The 17,540-nt window shown below is 52.5% G+C and overlaps 1 protein-coding gene across 1 annotated transcript in view; it reads left to right on the top strand.

Moving 5' to 3' along the window:
* Positions 1-16,421: 16,421 nt before the first annotated feature.
* Positions 16,422-17,540, top strand: part of LOC103790940 (uncharacterized) — a 38,095-nt gene continuing 36,976 nt past the window's right edge. Inside the window, exon 1 of the mRNA XM_054239541.2 lies at positions 16,422-16,680. The gene's annotated coding sequence lies outside the window, so the exon portion shown is untranslated. The remainder of the gene's footprint in view (positions 16,681-17,540) is intronic.

Here is a 17,540-nt window from a genome sequence, read left to right as displayed (position 1 = left end):
CAGCTGGGCCTCTACACCTCTCCTTCATGTGTGTTTCCTGAGTGCCCACTGGGTGCCTAGCACCGTGCTAGGCACGGGAGAGGCAGAGCAACACAGATAGTAAACCAGACAGCCCTGTGCAGCTTGCAGTCTGGTGGGGGTGGCAGACATTAACCTATAGCCCCAGAAATAAAGATGTAATTCCAGCTGACACTAAGTACTTGGGTGCTCTTAAGAGGTGTGAGAGGGGGTCGAGGGGAAGGTCTTAAGGATGACCTCCTGAAAGCTAATTAGATGTGTGCCAGGCAAAGAGTGGGAGAAAGGGCATTCCAGCCAGAGGGAACAGCAAGGGCAAAGGCCCTGCAATGGGAACACTCACGTCACACTCCAGAAGCAGAAAGGAGGCTGCAGCAGCTGCAGAGCAATGAGCCCAGAGGGCTGAGGCCCACAGGCCGGGGTTCTGGAGCTTGTATTTTATCCTGCAGGCAATGGGAGGCACCGAAGGGTTTCAGTGAGGGGAGGGATGCCATCCCATCTAGCACAGCAGCTCCTGAGAGAAGTGGATTCTGGGGGGCCAGGGTGGAGGAAGGGAGACCCCCACAGTTGTCCAGGAGAGACACAATGGTGGCTTGGAACAGGTGGTGACAGAGGAGGTGGGAGGAGCAGGTGGATTCTAGAGAGCCATTTTGGAAGCAGGACCCACAGGGCTGGTATGGGGTTGAATGTTGTGGTATTGGGGAGGAAGAAATCAGGAATGGGGTTGGCTGTAGAGGGAATGCTGGAGAAGGTGCAGAGGAGTTCAGTCGTGATGAGTGGAGCAGGAGATGACTGTGAGGGAGCCCGCAGGAGATGCACGGGTGGGCTGGTGGGAGCAGGGATCCAGAACTCTGAGCAGTTGCCTGGGTAGACAAAGGCCAGGCATCATGGGCATTGGTGGGTTTTAAGCCCCAAGATGGGTGAGACCCACCAGCAGAGGCAGGTAGGAGGAGGGGAGAAGTCAAGGCACAGCCTGGGAGGGCAGGCGGAGGGGAGGGGAGGCCTGAGGCAGGGGAAGAGGCTCAGGAGACAAAGAGGACAGAGCAGGGGCCCAGAAGTGGGAGGGAAGCTCAGCCACACAAAAGTGAAGAGGTGGGGAGCACTTCAACCATGTCAAAGGCTGCTGTGGGACCAGGCAGGGCTGGAGCCAATTTGCCAACAGAGAGTCTCTCCTACAACTAAAGCCAGGGCAGATGCCATGGTGGGTGGAGGCAGGAGGCACACAGAATGGAACGGGGTGAAGGGCGACTGACAGCGGGGAGGTTCGGCACCGCCGACAGCTTGGCTGTGAAGGAGAAGATGCGGCAGCTGGAGGGGAGAGGGCTGGCTGTGAAGAAGGCAGCACAGGGCACAGTGGCGAGCACCTGTGGATGGCTGTGGGGGAACGGGAGGCGGAAACAGAGGACAGGCAGGGCTGCGAGCTTTCCAGCCTCTGTTCCTCCCACTTTTACCCTGTCTGCAGTTACCCCATAATAACCAACCGTAACTTAGATGAGGACAGCTGAGCCCCAGAGAAAAGCCCAATGTCACAAAGCGGGGGGCTCTGCCTAAGCTGGCTCCACACACAGCAGGCTGTTTGGAGTCTATCAAGAATCATGCAGACATCCTGTGGGCCCCTTGATCAAATCTGGATGTCCTTCCCTCCCTGCCAGGCTGGCACTGTCCAGCCACAGGAATCCCCCATCCTGACCCATCCCAGGCAGTGCTGCAGAGGACAGCAGACAGACTAGACACCGCCAGAGAGATCCCTTCTGAAGGGGCTTGACCCTCCTACTGTTGGGGGAGGGGGGCTTTTAAAGGAAATGAACACAAAAATACAAATGCAAAATTAGGTCCCAGGACTTGCGAGGGTCTGAAAGTTAAGCTTCAATTAGCCCCAGGGTAACTCCACCTCTGACTGCAGTGACCTTGAACCAGTGACTTTAACTCTCTGAGCCCGGGTTACTCTTCTGGAAAGACAGCTGGCAGTGTCGTGCCAGAGGGAGGGCTAACTAAGGTAACTGTGCAAAACGTTTATCACAAGGCAGCGTCCCAGTGAGTGCTGGACAAACGGCGGCAGTGGCTCTTAGGAACTGGGCTCCCTGGGGCTTGGAGTGGGTTGGTGTGGGGGAAGGGTGAAGCAGGGGATAAGTGTATGGGGGGGATGAAGGTGGGGGAGCCACTCTCTCCCTGAGCCTTTGGTTTCTCAGTGCAGCACCCCAGTAAGGTGGTGATGGTGTGCAGGGCCCATCCCACCCCTCCTGCCCACGCACCAGGCCCAGCCTGGCACCAAATGGGGGTCCTCCCTCCGCATTTGGTGGTGCTCCACAGTTTACCAAGCAGGCACATCCCACCCCTCTCACCAGCAGCAAGAGAATGAGGCCATCGGGCAAAAGCCCAGCGAGGGGACGGGACAGATTGGAAGGGACAAATCCCGCTGAGGCCAGAACCCTGGGTAACCCCCACCCCGCCCGACCATAGGTCCGGGACCAGAGCTCCCGCCGGAGCGTCTCTGTCTTGCAAGGCTCATGTCCCGGCCCCGGCTTGGTGGGGACAATGCCCCCTGCCCTGCAGGAACACTCACAGCCGCCTTCGGCCTGTCTCTCGCTGCGCACCCCACTCGGCTCTCCGGCTGACTCGCCCGGATCACCCTCCGCGCGCTTTCCCACAGGGGCGGGCGCCTGGGCCTCCGCCTCTAGCCCCGCGGGCCGGCTGGGCGTGCTCACCTCCCTGGGCTGGGTCGGTCTTGCCATGACTGGGGCTCCAGCAGAGGGCCTGGGCTGTGCCAGGCTCCGAGCCAGGGGCGGCGGGGCGGGCGGGGCTGGGCACCGCGACCCACAGACCATTATGCCCTTTCACTGCAAACGGGAACGTGAAGCCAGAGGTAGGCAGGCAGGCACGCCGACTCCAAGTCCAGTGCTCTTTTCCTCTGCCTCGGCTTCCTCCTGCTGACAGCAATCAAGAAAACACCTATTATGTACACCGGGCACTGAGTGAAGGGGTCCAGGGGAGCTTCTGCTCCCGGGAAGCTCACAGCCTGAGAGGTGGATAACAGGGTACATGGTGGAACGACCCTGAGATAGGATGATTAGGCTGGAGAAATCCTCCTGGCTGCTTCCTGGAGGAGGAGGCCTAAAGAATTAAGCAACTTTTCCTGTAATCCCAGCACTTTGGGAGGCCGAGGCGGGTGGATCACGAGGTCAAGAGATCGAGACCATCCTGGTCAACATGGTGAAACCCTGTCTCTACTAAAAAATACAAAAAATTAGCTGGGCATGGTGACGCGTGCCTGTAATCCCAGCTACTCAGGAGGCTGAGGCAGGAGAATTGCCTGAACCCAGGAGGCAGAGGTTGCGGTGAGCCGAGATTGCGCCATTGCACTCCAGCCTGGGTAACAAGAGCAAAACTCCATCTCAAAAATAAAAAAAAGAATTAAGCAACTTTTTTTTTTTGAGACGAAGTCTCTCTCTGTCTCCCAGGCTGGAGTGCAAGGGCAAGATCTCGGCTCTGCAACCTCTGCCTCCCGGGTTCAAGCGATTCTTGTGCCTCAACCTTCTGAGTAGCTGAGATTACAGGCATCACCATGCTAGGCTAATTTGTATATTTTTAGTAGAGACAAGGTTTCACCATGTTGGCCGGGCTGGTCTCAAACTCCTGGGCTCAAGCAATCTGCCTGCCTCGGCCTCCCAAAGTGCTGGGATTACAGTCATGAGCTACCACACCCAGCCAACGGTTTTTGTTGTTGTTTTTTGTGATGAAGTTTTGCTCTTGTTGCCCAGGCTGGAGTACAATGGCGAGATCTCTGCTCACTGCAACCTCCACCTCCTGAATAGCTGGGATTACAGACACCCGCCACCACACCCGGATATTTTTTGTATTTTTTTTTTTTTAGTAGACATGGGGTTTTCACCATGTTGGCCAGGCTGGTCTTAAACTCCCAACTTCAGGCGATCTGCCCACTTTGGCCTCCCAAAGTGCTGGGATTACAGGCATGAGCCACCATGCCCAGCCCTTGCCAAAGTTTATTTTTAAATGGTAGTGGAGAGGATGTTTTTGGGCTGGAAAGATGTTCGGGTTTCATAAAAGAAGTAGTTTACAGAGCAGTTCACATAGTGTGATTCTTCTAAGTGCACATAAATGCCTAAGTGCAGGGCGTGGGGCAGGAAGAATTTACCCTCAAAATATTCACCACGGTCATCTCTAAATCATGGGGTTACAGGGGATTTTTCTCTCTATATATGTGCCATTATATACTCTGCAAGTTTTCGACAGCTAATAAGGCATTCATTTTATGTTTAAAAAACACAATATAGCCAGGCAAGGTGGCTCACACCTGTAATCCCAGCACTTTGGGAGGCTGAGGTGTATGGATCACCTGAGGTCAGCAGTTCAAGACCAGCCTGGTCTACATGGTGAAACCCCAGCTCTACTAAAAATACAAAAATTAGCTAGGTGTGGCGGCAGATGCCTGTAATCCCAAATACTTGGGAGGCTGAGGCAGGAGAATCGGTAGAACTCAGGAGGTGGAAGTTGTAGTGAGCTGAGACTTCACCATTGCTGAGAACTAAGCACCGTGATGGGGGAGGGGGCGGGAAGGTGAGGGAATAGGCTGCATTTTATCAAGAGTTGGGAGAGGAAAGAGGGAAGAAGCTGTGCAGGCCCTGAATGTTAGGAGACACTTCCACCCACTGGCCTCAGAGCTCGACCAAACACAAGACAATCAAGTGTGGAGATAAGGCTGGGAATCATCCTAGATGTGGAAACTGAGGCTCAACAAGGTCATGAGCTCAACAAGGTCAGGGTTGAGCTGGGAGCAGGACCCAGGTGTCCTGCCCCTCATACCCCAGCCTAACTAGTACTCATTTAAACAACTCTCCCACTCCCCACCTCTGCCTGCCCTCAGGGAGTTTCCTTGGCTGCACTTCCCCAGCAAGGATGATTTTCCCAGCAGGGTGGGTCCTTCCAAATTTTTGTTACTAATCCCACCATTCCTGCTGGTACACCTCAGGACCTGGGGCAGGTACAGGCAGAGAAAGGGTATGTGACCTGAGATCTTCCAGTGGATAGGAAAGGTCAGACAGGGACTGGGAGGACACAAAAGTGGAGCTGAGCAGTGGGCTGGGATGGGAGGGCAGGAGTGGGCAAGGATAGGATGGGAAGTTTGTGCTGGAAGCTCCCCTGGGAGGGAGGCTGGTGTGGCTGAGATGGGAGCTGGGAGGAAATGGCCCTGAACTTAAAGCCTCCCTCACTCTTCAAAACCCTGATGCTTTCTGGCTCTGAAACAGCAGCTTTGTCAGGGAGTGTCTGGAGTGCAGGTTGGTGGGAGAATGTTTGGGAGATGGGGGAATGGACAGGGGAGCAATGGGAGAAGGTGGGGGAGGCCTTGTGGTTTTGTAACATCTTGAATCATGGGGAGACAATCTCAGCTTTGGATTGTCTGTTATCCATTCCCTGAAGATATGGGGGGTGATCTGTGGGCACAGAGGCACAGAGTCAAACCCTGCCACTCCTGATACCCAGAGTCAAGGGAAAGGGCCAGGAGAACATGCTGGGGTCTTAGCTGTTTGCCCCCTCCTGACGGACATAGCAGGGAATGGAGGTTAGACTCAAACTAGGCCTGGGCTCCAATTCTAGCCACTTAGTACCAACTTGACCTTGGGCAGGTGTTCCAAGCCTTTGTTTTTTGTCATCAGTAAAATGGGAATAATTTCACCTACAGGACACAACATCAAAGGAGCTCCTTGGAGTCATGCATTTAACACGGTTACCCTGTACCTAATTTCAGGATAAAAATGAGACATGTCCAAAGCACTCAGCACCATGCCTGGCACAAATTTGGTAACAATTGGTTTCAAACAAGTTTGTCCATCTACAGGATGGACACACACTTGTCACAGCCCCCACCTCTGCCTTAATTCTTAAGTGTCCAGAGGTTTTGTAAGTAGTCCTGGAATGAAAGACTCTGAGGGTGGTTGGTGGGTGAGAATGTATGCAAGCTGCTTCCAGTGACTGATCTGCTCAGGGAAGCTACTTCCCGCCCCACTGAGCCTCTGCTTAACCGTATGAGCTCTCCCAGGCTTCCCTACATACTCAGCCAGGTATGGGGTATGTGCATCTTACTCACCTGCCTTTGAAGCTTGGGGCCCTTTGATGTTAGTGGCAGATGCACTATCCTGGGGCCTTTGAGAGCTCTGGTGTCAGTGGCCATTGAGGAATAAGGACTGGGGAGTTTGAGATGATGCAAATGCCCCCAGCCCCTACCTGTGTGGGCTTCTGAGTCAGACTGCCTGGGCTCCAATCCCAGCACCTCTCTTAATGAGCTGTGTGACCTGGGGCAATTCACCTGGCCTCTCTGAGCCTCAGATCTCTCATCTTTAGAAACACCCACCTCTGGGAGCTAAAGAGAGGGAGTGAGGGAGAGACAGAGACAGACAGAGAAGATTATGCTCTGTTTCGCATCTTACCTAAGACCTCTGAAAAGAGCAAGGATTCCTGGGTCCCACTCCAGGCACACGGAGACTAGAGATCTACATGACTGATAGCCTAAAAAGTTTTAGAGCAAAAAAAAAGTTTTAGAGCACTTTTAAGCTTTAATAAAAGTATATTCTATTTAATATATTTCTAGTTCAGAAGTATAAATGCTATAAATTTATAAAGAACATCAAGATTTATTTAAAGTTTTTACACTTATTAGTTTTAGGAATTTTGAATAAGATATAGCTATAGATATATATAATTTTTTTCAAGACAGGGTCTCACTCTGTCACCCAGGCTAGAATGCAATAGCACGATCATGGCTCATTGTAGCTTTGATCTCTTGGGCTCAAGCGATCCTCCCACTTCAGCCTCCTGGGTAGCCGAAACTACAGGTACTTGCCTCCACACTTGGCTCATTACTTTTATTTTTTTGTGTGATGGAGTCTCGCTCTGTCACCCAGGCTGGAGTGCAACGGTGTGATCTCAGCTTACCACAACCTCTGCCTCCTGGGTTCAAGCGATTCTCCTGCCTCAGCCTCCCAAATAGCTGGGACTACAGGCACACGCCACCATGCCCAGCTAAATTTTGCATATTGAGTAGAGATGGGGTTTCAATATGTTGGCCAGGCTGGTCTTGAACTCCTGATCTCAGGTGCCCACCCCTTGGCCTCCCAAAGTGCTGGGATTATAGGCGTGAGCCACCACGCCCAGCCCTTAGTTCTGATTCTTTTTTTTTGTTTGTTTTTGAGATGGAGTTTTGCTCTTGTTGCCCAGGCTGGAGTGCAGTGGTGTGATCTCAGCTCACTGCAACCTCTACCTCCCGTGTTCAAGTGATTCTCCTGCCTCAGCCTCCCTAGTAGCTGGGGTTACAGGCATGTACCACTATGCCCAGCTACCTTTTGTATTTTTAGTAGAGATGGGGTTTCACCATGTTACTTAGGTTGGTCTTGAACTCCTGACCTTAGGTAATCCACCTGCCTCGGCCTCCTGAAGTGCTGGGATTACAGGCGTGAGCCACCTCACCTAGCCAGTTCTGATTATTTATTCATGCCTTCTCTCTCTCTCTCTCTCTTTCCCTTTCTCTCTTTCTTTCTCCCTCTCTTTCTCTCAAGCACAGAGCCCTTCTCCCACCCATAGGCTCAGAGTTAGGTCATCAAATTCCAGCTCAACCAGTGACTCCCTGTGGAGGAGGAAGTGTGAAGGTGGGAGGCAGGTGGCAGAGGTAACTAACTGGGCTGTGGGAATCTCTGAGAAGCTTCCAGGGTGGGAAGGGAGGGCGCCCTCCTGGTGGTCTCTCTGTTTCACAAAACCTTCCCATTCCACGGGGTTCCAAGGCCAGGCTGTGCCTTCACCTCCACAACCCTGTGGGAAGCACAAGCCTGGACTTGGCTCTACCCCAGAGAGGCTGGGGGGCCATGGGAGCTGGAGAAGCTTGAGCTTCAGAGTCAGACAGGCCAGGCCCTTCCAGCTGGATGATGTGGGGCCAGACACCCCATCTGAGGGTGGTACTAGCCCTGCACAGGTCACATAGCTCCTGCAAGGGCCATGAGAGAGAATGGAGGCATGAGCGACGCACGCAGAAGGTGCAGTAACATGAATCGTGTCCATAAGGAGACAGGGACACAGAAAGCATCTTCTTGCTGATGTCCAGATGTCGGCATGCCCAGACAGTGCACCCAGTTTTGAGACCCACTGAGCACCCACCCATGTGCTCAGGAGAGTGAGGTGGAAGACTCTGAAAGCAGTGGAAGCTGCTGACCTATGGGATTTCTGTCCTCTTAGTGGCCACTGGACCAAGAAGCACCTCCCCTGTCTTGGCCTTCTTACCCCTGTGTCCTGCAATGCAGACCCCAGGTTAAATGCATTAATTCAACACACATGTACTGTGAACACTTGCGTGTGTCAAGAACTGTGCTAACGACTGGGGTCCAGCAATGAACCAAACCGGGAGGCTGCTTAGAGCCAGCCTAGTGCCGGGGAGCGGAAAGGAGAAAAAGGAAACATGCAGTAAGAAACAAAACAAGGTAATTTCTTTTTTGTTTGTTTGTTTGTTTGTTTTTGAGGCAGAGTTTCCCTCTTGTTGCCCAGGGTGACCTTGGCTCACTGCAACCTCCGCCTCCTGAGTTCAATCGATTCTCCTGCCTCAGCTTCCCAAGTAGCTGGACTTATAGGCGTGCACCACCATGCCTGGCTAATTTTTGTATTTTTAGTAGAGACAAGGTTTTGACAATTTGGCTGGGCTGGCCTCAAACTCCAGAACCCAAGTGATCTGCCCGCCTCAGCCTCCCAAAGTGCTGGGATTGCAGGCATGAGCCACCACGCCCAGCCACAAGGTAATTTCTGACCATGGAAAAGCTGTGGAGAAAATAAACAGAGTGATATAAGACAGTGCAGGATGTCAGACGGGGGGAGCTGGGAAAGACTTCTCTGTGCAAGCAAAGTAATAAGTGATTCTGCTGGGACAAGAGAGTATCCAGTGTGGGTTCTCAAGCCACAATGACTTAGGGCCCCTAAGCATTCCCACCTGCTAGATGTTCTCTGTTGGCAAGCTGCTTAACCTCTCTCAGCCTCAGTTTCCTACCTGTAAAATGGGAGTAACTATCCAATCCACTTCCTAGGATTGATAGGAGGGTGCAAACACATTATGGCAAGCACTTACAGAATAATAGCTTATGTCTATCTCCTCCAGCCTGGGCCCCCACAATGTATGAGTCAGTCCTTTTGGAGAAGGACAGTGAGATGGACCCAATCTAAACACTCCTAACTGACTCCAGAGTGTCTTTCTCTCATCTTAACTACAACAAAGGGGGCTGGTGCAGTGGCTCAAGCCTGTAATCTCAACCCTTTGGGAGGCTGAGAGGGGAGGAACACCTGAGGTCAGGAGTCCCAGACCAGCCCCGCAACAGGGTGAAACCCTGTCTCTACCAAAACCACAAAAATTAGCCAGGCGTGGTGGTGCATGCCTGTAATCCCAGCTTCTCAGGAGGCTGAGGCATGAGAATTGCTTGAACGTGGGATGCAGAGGTTGCAGTGAGCTGAGATCAGGCCACTGCACTCCAGCCTGGGTGACAGAGTAAGACTCCATCTCATAAATAGTAGTAATAATACTACTACTAATAAAATATAACAAGGGTCTCCAGAGTCAGGCAAATAGGTAAAATAAGTTAAGGATTGACTTAAGAGAACAGACCCTACCTAAAGGAAATAGTGACAATTTGGCTTCTGGGAACTTTTGCCATGTTGAAATGAGGGTCCAGACCTTTCTTTCCATTTCTCAAATGAAGAAAAAAAAACGTATTTTATGAACAATCTCAAAATTTTACATTATTGACATCTTAAAAACATTTCTTTCTTTTTGCTTCTTGTTTTTGTTTGAGACAGGGTCTCACTCTGCAGCCCAGGCTGGAGGGCAGTAGCACAATCATGGCTCACTGCAGCCTCAACCTCCTGTACTCAAGCCATCTTCCCTCCTTTAGCCTCCTGCACAGCTAAAACTATAGGCATGGACTACCATGCCCAGCTCCTTTTTTGTTTTTTTAGAGATGGGGTCATGCTATTGCTCAGGCTGGTCTTAAACTCCCGGGCTCAAGTGATCCTCCTGCTTCAGCCTCCCAAAGTGCTGGGATTACAATTCCAAGCTATGGCAGTCAGCCAAAAACTTTTTTTTGAGACGGAGTTTCGCTCGTTACCCAGGCTGGAGTGCAATGGCACAATCTCGGCTCACCGCAACCTCCGCCTCCTGGGTTCAGGCAATTCTCCTGCCTCAGCCTCCTGAGTAGCTGGGATTACAGTCACGTGCCACCATGCCCAGCTAATTTTTTTCGTATTTTTAGTAGAGATGGGGTTTCACCATGTTAAACCAGAATGGTCTCGATCTCTCGACCTCGTGATCCACCCGCCTCGGCCTCCCAAAGTGCTGGGATTACAGGCTTGAGCTACCACACCTGGCCATGCCAACAACTTTTTAAATCATGGTTGGCTGCAGACAAAACAGTGCATCAGCCAAGGCCAGCTGCAGGCATGGTTTGCAACCTCCATTTACTGCACACCAGGCCCTTTACCCAGTGCTTTGAAGAATACAGTGCAAACCAGCACCAGGCTTGCTGGTGGGAAACTCCCAGGGGCTTGTAGACCTTGTACCATAAACAAAGAATGGCTGGGATCAAAACCTGGATAAGGAAGGGGTCTCAGGGGGAGAGTGCCTGAGGGGAGGGAGAATAATCTTTCCATGAAGGAAAGCTTTGTGAAAGACGAAACTCTTGGGCTGGATTCCATGGGATAAATAGGAATGTTTTGTGTGAATGAACAGGAGGCAAAATCATTTTGGGCAGAGAAAGAACAGCTTTGAAGTTGGGGAAAGGGCAGGTGTTTGCATCGGGCTGGAGTGCTTTTGGGCTCCAAGAGGCTTGGAGGGGATGGCTCTGGGCAACAAGACTGGAAGATAAAGGCTCATCTCTAGCTTGAGATCACAGAGAGCCACATGTGCCCAGCAGTCGCTGGATGCCACCTCTCAGCCTGGCCATCAGCCTCCAAAACCAACAGTTGGGAGTACAAGAAAGGGCAGGCACAGACTAAAGGTAGAAACAAGAGGCCTGTCTTAGACCTGCCTTTACGAAATTGAATTCATTCATGCAGGGTTGCAGATTCCAGCAAACAGTGGGCAGTTATAAACCAGGGGCTGGGACCTCAGAGAGAAAGCAGTCAGGGTCATCCCTGCTTCTAGGCAGCTCACAGTCTGGTAGGCTAGTGGCCTTCACTGAAGACAGTTTGGACAACTGCTCTATGATGCTTTACTTTGTTTGTTAGCTGATTTTCTTCTTCCTTTTTTTCCCCCTGAGACAGGGTCTCACTCTGTCACCCAGGCTGGAGTGCAGTGGTGGTGATCATGGCTCACTGCAGCCTTGACTTCCTGCCATCTCAGCCTTCCAAGTAGCTGGGACTACAGACACAAGCTAGCTAATTTTAAAACTTTTTTGGAGAGACAGGGTCTCACCATGTTGCCCAGACTGGTCTCAAACTCCTGCTCTCAATCAATTCTCCCATCTTTGGCCTCCCAAAGCACTGGGATTATAGGCACAAACCATCACACGTCACCCTGATGCTTTACTTAGAAGAGAGCTCTGCTAAATTGCTGTGGGGGCAGTTACAGGTTTGAGGGGACTTTTAAACTGTGTCTTGATAGGTGAGTAGAAGTTTACGGGGTGGGGGGGTTAGTGGAAACAGCAAGAGGAAAGAACATGTGAAAGGCCAAGGGTGTTTGGGGACCCTGCTTTGGGAATATGGGGTTCATTCAATCACTTAGCAAAGACTTACTGGTACCTGTATGCCAGGAGCTATGCTAGGCACAGGATATGATGAAGCAGGTGCCTTCCACCCTCACAAAGCTTATGCTTTAATTTCTCCGTACCTCAGTTTCTCCATCCTAAAAGGCTTACCACACAAAGCTTTAGTGAGGGGTGAACAGAATAATTTATGTAGGCAACATACAGACAAAGGCAGCTAGTGTCACCCAGGTGTACAGGAAATGCTCACTAAACACTCCATGAGAATCTAGCTCTGAATTAGCCTGCCAGGGACTCACTAGATAAGAGGTTTGTTTGATGAAGGAATGAATGAAAGAATAAATGCTATGTGCACTATGTGCTTTGCACACATTTACTATTTATAGCATTCCTGTCAGTAAATATTATTTGTCTCTATTTTACAGCTGAGCAAGCAGAAGCTTCAGGATGCAAAGTGCCTGGTCTAATATCCCAAGGCAGGAAGTGACAGAGAAGCATCCAGATTCTGCTGCCTGGAGGCTCAACTTCAGGGTCCAAGCACTTAACCATGTCACACATTACTCCTCCTGTCAAGGGAGGGTTCCAAATGTCCCAAAGGAAAGCACTGGAAAGCATCCAAGAACCTCAAGGGATTTTGCCCAACCCTCCTGCCAGCTGGGATGGCCTCAAAGGTTATCTGTCAGGTCAGGGAATCTGATGGTCAGTCTGCCTGGGGCAGAGGAAACGAGATGTCATTCCTCACCTGGGAAAAGGGCACTTCTGGTCTTATATGAAAGAGATCTTAGACTAAGGTCTTTACAAAGTGAGGGTGATTATTAGCCTCGATCCTAAAAAAGCAATAGAGATTCAGGTTCTTCCAGGGACAGTGCCAGAGCCCAAGAAAGTTCAGAGATGGATGAGTTTTGTCAGACAGTTGCTTCTGCAGATCAGAGAGAAATTCCAGGCCTCCACAGGGCTCTAAGCCAATACACATCAGAAATGAGCTCTGTCTGCAACTGCTGGACCCTGGGAAAGGCAAGACTTATTTGAGAGTTTAAAAAAACTCTTAGTACAAGGCACATTTTCACTCCTCTACTCTGGGAAAGCAACAGGTTTGGGTGACAAGCAAACTGATCCTTCACATAGTGGCTGTTTCCACTTGTGAATCGGTGGCTTTGGCAAATTATCTGAGCTTCCATTTTCTTATCATCTCTGAAGTGAGGATAAGGATAAAATCAATGCAATGACTAGCAGAATGTCTAGTGCATTCGGTGCTCAATAAATGTTAGCTATGGTTATTATTCATTTTACCTTAAACAGTTAGTGAGCACCAAGTGCCATATAGTGTAAGAGACATGTGACAAATAAAACCTTAGCCCTTATTAAAAAAAAAACTTCTGGGCCAGGCACACTGGCTCACACCTGTAATCCCAGCACTTTTTGGAAGGCTGAGACAGGTGGATCACTTGAGGTCAGGAGCTCGACACCAGCCTGGCCAACGTACTAAACATACGAAAAGTACAAAAAAATTAGCTGGGCGTGGTGGTGCATGCCTGTCATCCCAGCTACTCTGGAGGCTGAGGTATGAGAATTGCTTGAACCTGGGAAGCAGAGGATGTAGTGAGCCAGACTGTGCCACTGCTCTGTCTCCAAAAAAAAAAAAGAAGCTTCTGGTCTAGTATGAAAGCATGTCTTCTCTTTTTTCTTCCCTCCCCAGTCTCATTGGGTAAGGCTGCTCTGAGCTGAGCTGAGCATGTTTAAACAGGGACCAGCTACACACGAGGCCACGTGGCGATTTGGGAGACCTGGGTTCTGAAACTGGAGTCACTGAGTCTGACTCCCGCACCTCCATCTGGTTGTCTGTGCCTTCCCTGTGCTGCCGTCCTTGGAACCTGAGTCCTTGCCAGAGGCTCCCACAGCACTAACCACAACCTGTCATCATTGCTTTTGTATGTGCATAACCTGAAAGAGGGTGCCTTCTGCCTCTGGGAAGGGCTCTGCTGCAGAGGGCTGAGGCTGAGTCCCTAGTGAGTCTCCAGGCTGGGGAAGTCAGATGACAACCATGAAGCACACACAGTAATACCCACGTGCATCATCCTCTACAATGGCACCAGGTTTTAGAGATTGTACTGCCTTTTTACATTCATTTTGTTTAATCTACATGGGAGGAGTAATCTCTAGATATGTTTTGCAGATGAGGGAACTGAACGTAGGGAGGTGGTTTACAAACAATAGCCCTAGCCCATGAGGGTTCCCAAAGTTGGCTGATAATTCACTGGAGGGCCGAGCACAGTGACTCACACCTGTAATCCTAGCACTTACAGAGGCTGAGGTAGGCATATCACTCAAGGTCAGGAGTTCAAGACCAAGATGGTGAAACCCTCATCTCTACTAACAGTACAAAAATTAGCTAGGCATGGTGGCATGTGCCTGCAATCCCAACTACTGAGGCAGGAATTACAGCTACTGAGGCAGGAGACTAGCTTGAAGCCAGGAGGCAGAGGCTGCAGTGAACTGAGATCATGCCCCTGCACTTCAGCCTGGATGACAGAGATCCTGTCTCAAAAAAAAGAATCACTGGAGTGTTTGTTAAATATGTGGATGGTCACGCCCTCTCTCCAAATTCTAAATCTGAAGGTCTGGTTCTGGACTTGAGAATCAATAGTGCGGTGGCTCACAGCTATAATCCTAGCACTTTGGGAGGCCAAGGTGTTTCACATTTGTTGCCCAGGCTAGAGTGCGATGGTGCAACCTCAGCTTACTGCGACCTCTGCCTCCCAGGTTCAAGCGATTCTCCTGCCTCAGCCTCCCAAGTAGCTGAAACTAAAGGCGCCAGCCACCACACCCGGCTAACTTTGTTTTTTTAGCAGAGACCGGGTTTCACCACATTGACCAGGCTGGTCTCAAACTCCTGACCTTGTGATCCACCCACCTCAGCCTCCCAAAGTGTTGTGATTATAAGCATGAGCCACTGTGCCTGGCCTAATTTTTTTTAAGAGGCAGGGTCTTTCTATGTTGCCTAGGCTGGCCTCAAACTCCTGGCCTCAAGCGATCCTCCAGCCTTGGACTCCCAGTGTGTTGGGATTACAAGCATGAAGCACCACACCTGGCCTGAGTTATTTACTTAAAACAGATTCTTTGAGTTTCAGCGATGATAATGCTATGTGCTGTGTGACAGCAGGATGAAAAAGACAGTTCCAGCTTTAGGAAACCAACAGGTTGTTCAGGGCTCGTGTGGTGGGCAGTCCAACTCTTCTGAATTGTAGGTGAGGTCCCCAGCTAGGTGGGATAGCCTCCTCCCCTAGGACAGAGGACAAAGGCTTGGAGCTCCTAGTTGAGCCCGCTGGGCCTTTTTCCATTCTCTAACACCTGCTTGGTCGCACACTATGGTTCTTTTGTTGTTGTTTTGAGAAAGAGTCTCACTCTGTCCTCAGGCTGGAGTGCAGTGGCATGATCTAGGCTCACATCACTGCAACCTCCACCTCCCGAGTTCCAGCAATTCTCCTGCCTCAGCCTCCCGAGTAGCTGGGACTATAGGTGCCCACCACCACGCCCAGCTAATTTGTGTATTTTTAGTAGAGACGGGGCTTCTCCATGTGGGCCAGGAGGGTCTTGATCTCTTGACCTCGTGAACAAGAATTGGAAATAAATCAGAGGTATGTGAACAGAAACCAACACTCACTGGGGCTTGCCTCACAAAGTTCATATTACAAAAGGAAGTAGAAATGCTAAAGTCTCTCACTTTCTAAACTACAACAATGGAACTAATGACTGCTATTTTTGGTTTTCCCCTCATATATAAAGCAGAATCCCCGGTTTTCAGAAAATGACGGAACAGGGTCCTGCTTCAGGCTTAGAATACAAGTGGGAGAGGAACACAAAGTCAGAGATAGGTTTTGCTCTTACGTGCACAGTAGCTTCATTGGCGGTGTCCCAGGTGCGGATGGCATCGGCGGCGCTGTCAGGTCGTCGGGGACGTCTGCGGTGCGGTTGGCGCGTCGGCGGTGTCTGTGCTGCGACGGAGGTGTCCGAGGCACTTCAGGGGCGTCACACACGCAGATGGCACCTGCGGTGAGGTCAGCGCATAAGGAGTGTCAGCGGCGCGGTAGGCTCTTCGGGTACGTCAGCGGCGTTGGCGGCGTGATCCGCGCCAGGGGCGTCCAGAGAGTGTGTGGCGTAGGCAGCATGTTCGGCGCGTCAGTCACGTTAGCGGCGCGACGGCGGCGTCTACGGTACTTCGGCGGCGTCCCAGGAGCGGATGGCATCGGCGGCGAGGTAGGAGCATCGGGAAGGTCGGCGGTGCAGTAAGCTGGTCCGGGGCATCCAAGGCGCGGTCAGCGGTACGGCGGCTTCCCAGCCGCTCACAGTGTCAGTGCCGTCGGCGGCGCGGTTGGCGCGTCACTGACGTCAGTGGCGCGAAGACAGCATCTACGGTGCGTCAGCAGGTCCCAGGCGCGGATGGCATCGGCGGCGTGGTCGGTAGTGCAGTAAGCTGGTCGGGGCATCCACGGCGCAGTCAGCGGCTTCCCAGCTGCTCACAGTGTCAGCGCCGTCGGCGGTGCGGTCAGCTCGTCGGGTGCGTCAGTGGTGTTGGTGGCGCGATCTGCGCCTGTGGCGTCCAGAGGGTCTGTGGCGTTGGCAGCGTGGTCGGCGCGTCAGTGATGTCAGCGGCGACACGACAGCGTCTACAGTGCGTCGGCAGGTCCCAGGCGCCGATGGCATCGGCGGCGCGGTCGGCGGTGCAGTAAGCTGGTCGGGGACATCCAAGGCTCGGTCAGCGGTTCGGCGGCGGCGTCCCAGGCACTGACGGTGTCCGCGGGGTCTGCGGCGTCCGCGGCACGGTCGGCGCGTCGGGGGCGTACACGCCGCGGTCTGCGTCGTGGGTCTCTGCAGCGCGAGACGTCCGCGGCGCAGTGGGCCCCTCTGCGGCGTGAAGGCAACTTCCGAGGTGCGTCGCCGGCGTCCCATGCGGGGATGGAATCGGCGGTGCAGTACCCGCGTCGGGAATGTAGGTGGCGCGGTAGGCTTGTCGGGGGCGGCCGCAGAGCGGTCAGAGGGTCAGCGGCGTCCCAGGCGCTGACAGCGTCTGTGGCGTCGGTGGCGCGTCACCGTCCGCAGCGTTTAGAGGGTCTGTGGCGTCCGCGCGTCGGGGGCGTCCAGAGGGTTTGTGGGGCGACAGCGGCGTCCGAGGCGTGGTCGGCGCGTCGGTGGTGACTGGGCATCAGCGTCGAGGTAGGCGCCGGCCGCGCATCGGAGGCGCGCTAACTTAAGGTTTACCAGGACGTCCACGCAGCGTTTCCGAGGTGAGTGCCGCAGCCGAGATCTGCACTCAAAGTGTAAGGTTTAGTAGGAAGTCAAGGTTTAGGGGGAAGTCAACACAGCCTTTCTGAGGTGAGGGCACCGCGCCAAGCCGGGAGAGTGGTGAGTCTGGGACCGGCGCGCACAACTGGGTCGATGTGCACGCCGGGGGGCCTCCACAACTTTTGCTGTGCCAGCGGTGCGGGTGCGCCGCCCAGCCCCCGCCCCTGCCCCGCCCCCGAGCGCTTAAGTTCCTTGCATTGGATTCCTTGCCTGTCGCTGCCGCAGCCCTGCTATCGTGGGCTCTCAGAAAGAAACTCACGGGCGGGTCTTCCTGTGGCATCTCAAGAGGTGGAAGGTTGGAGCAGCTTCGGGGGCACATCCTCCTAGATCTGGTGGAGGACATTGACCCTTTGCTTCACCTTCGAGGCCACAAATTGGTTCGAGATCTCAAGCCCCAAATTTGGAATGTTGGGGTCTTTAGGCCTCCGGGATTCCGGACTTGGCCGC

The sequence above is a fragment of the Callithrix jacchus genome, chromosome 8 (genome assembly GCF_049354715.1).
Source record: "Callithrix jacchus isolate 240 chromosome 8, calJac240_pri, whole genome shotgun sequence".
NCBI classification, from domain to species: Eukaryota; Metazoa; Chordata; class Mammalia; order Primates; family Cebidae; genus Callithrix; species Callithrix jacchus.
The sequence above is the reverse complement of the archived record's forward strand: the minus strand, read 5'-3'. Positions and strand labels throughout refer to the sequence as shown.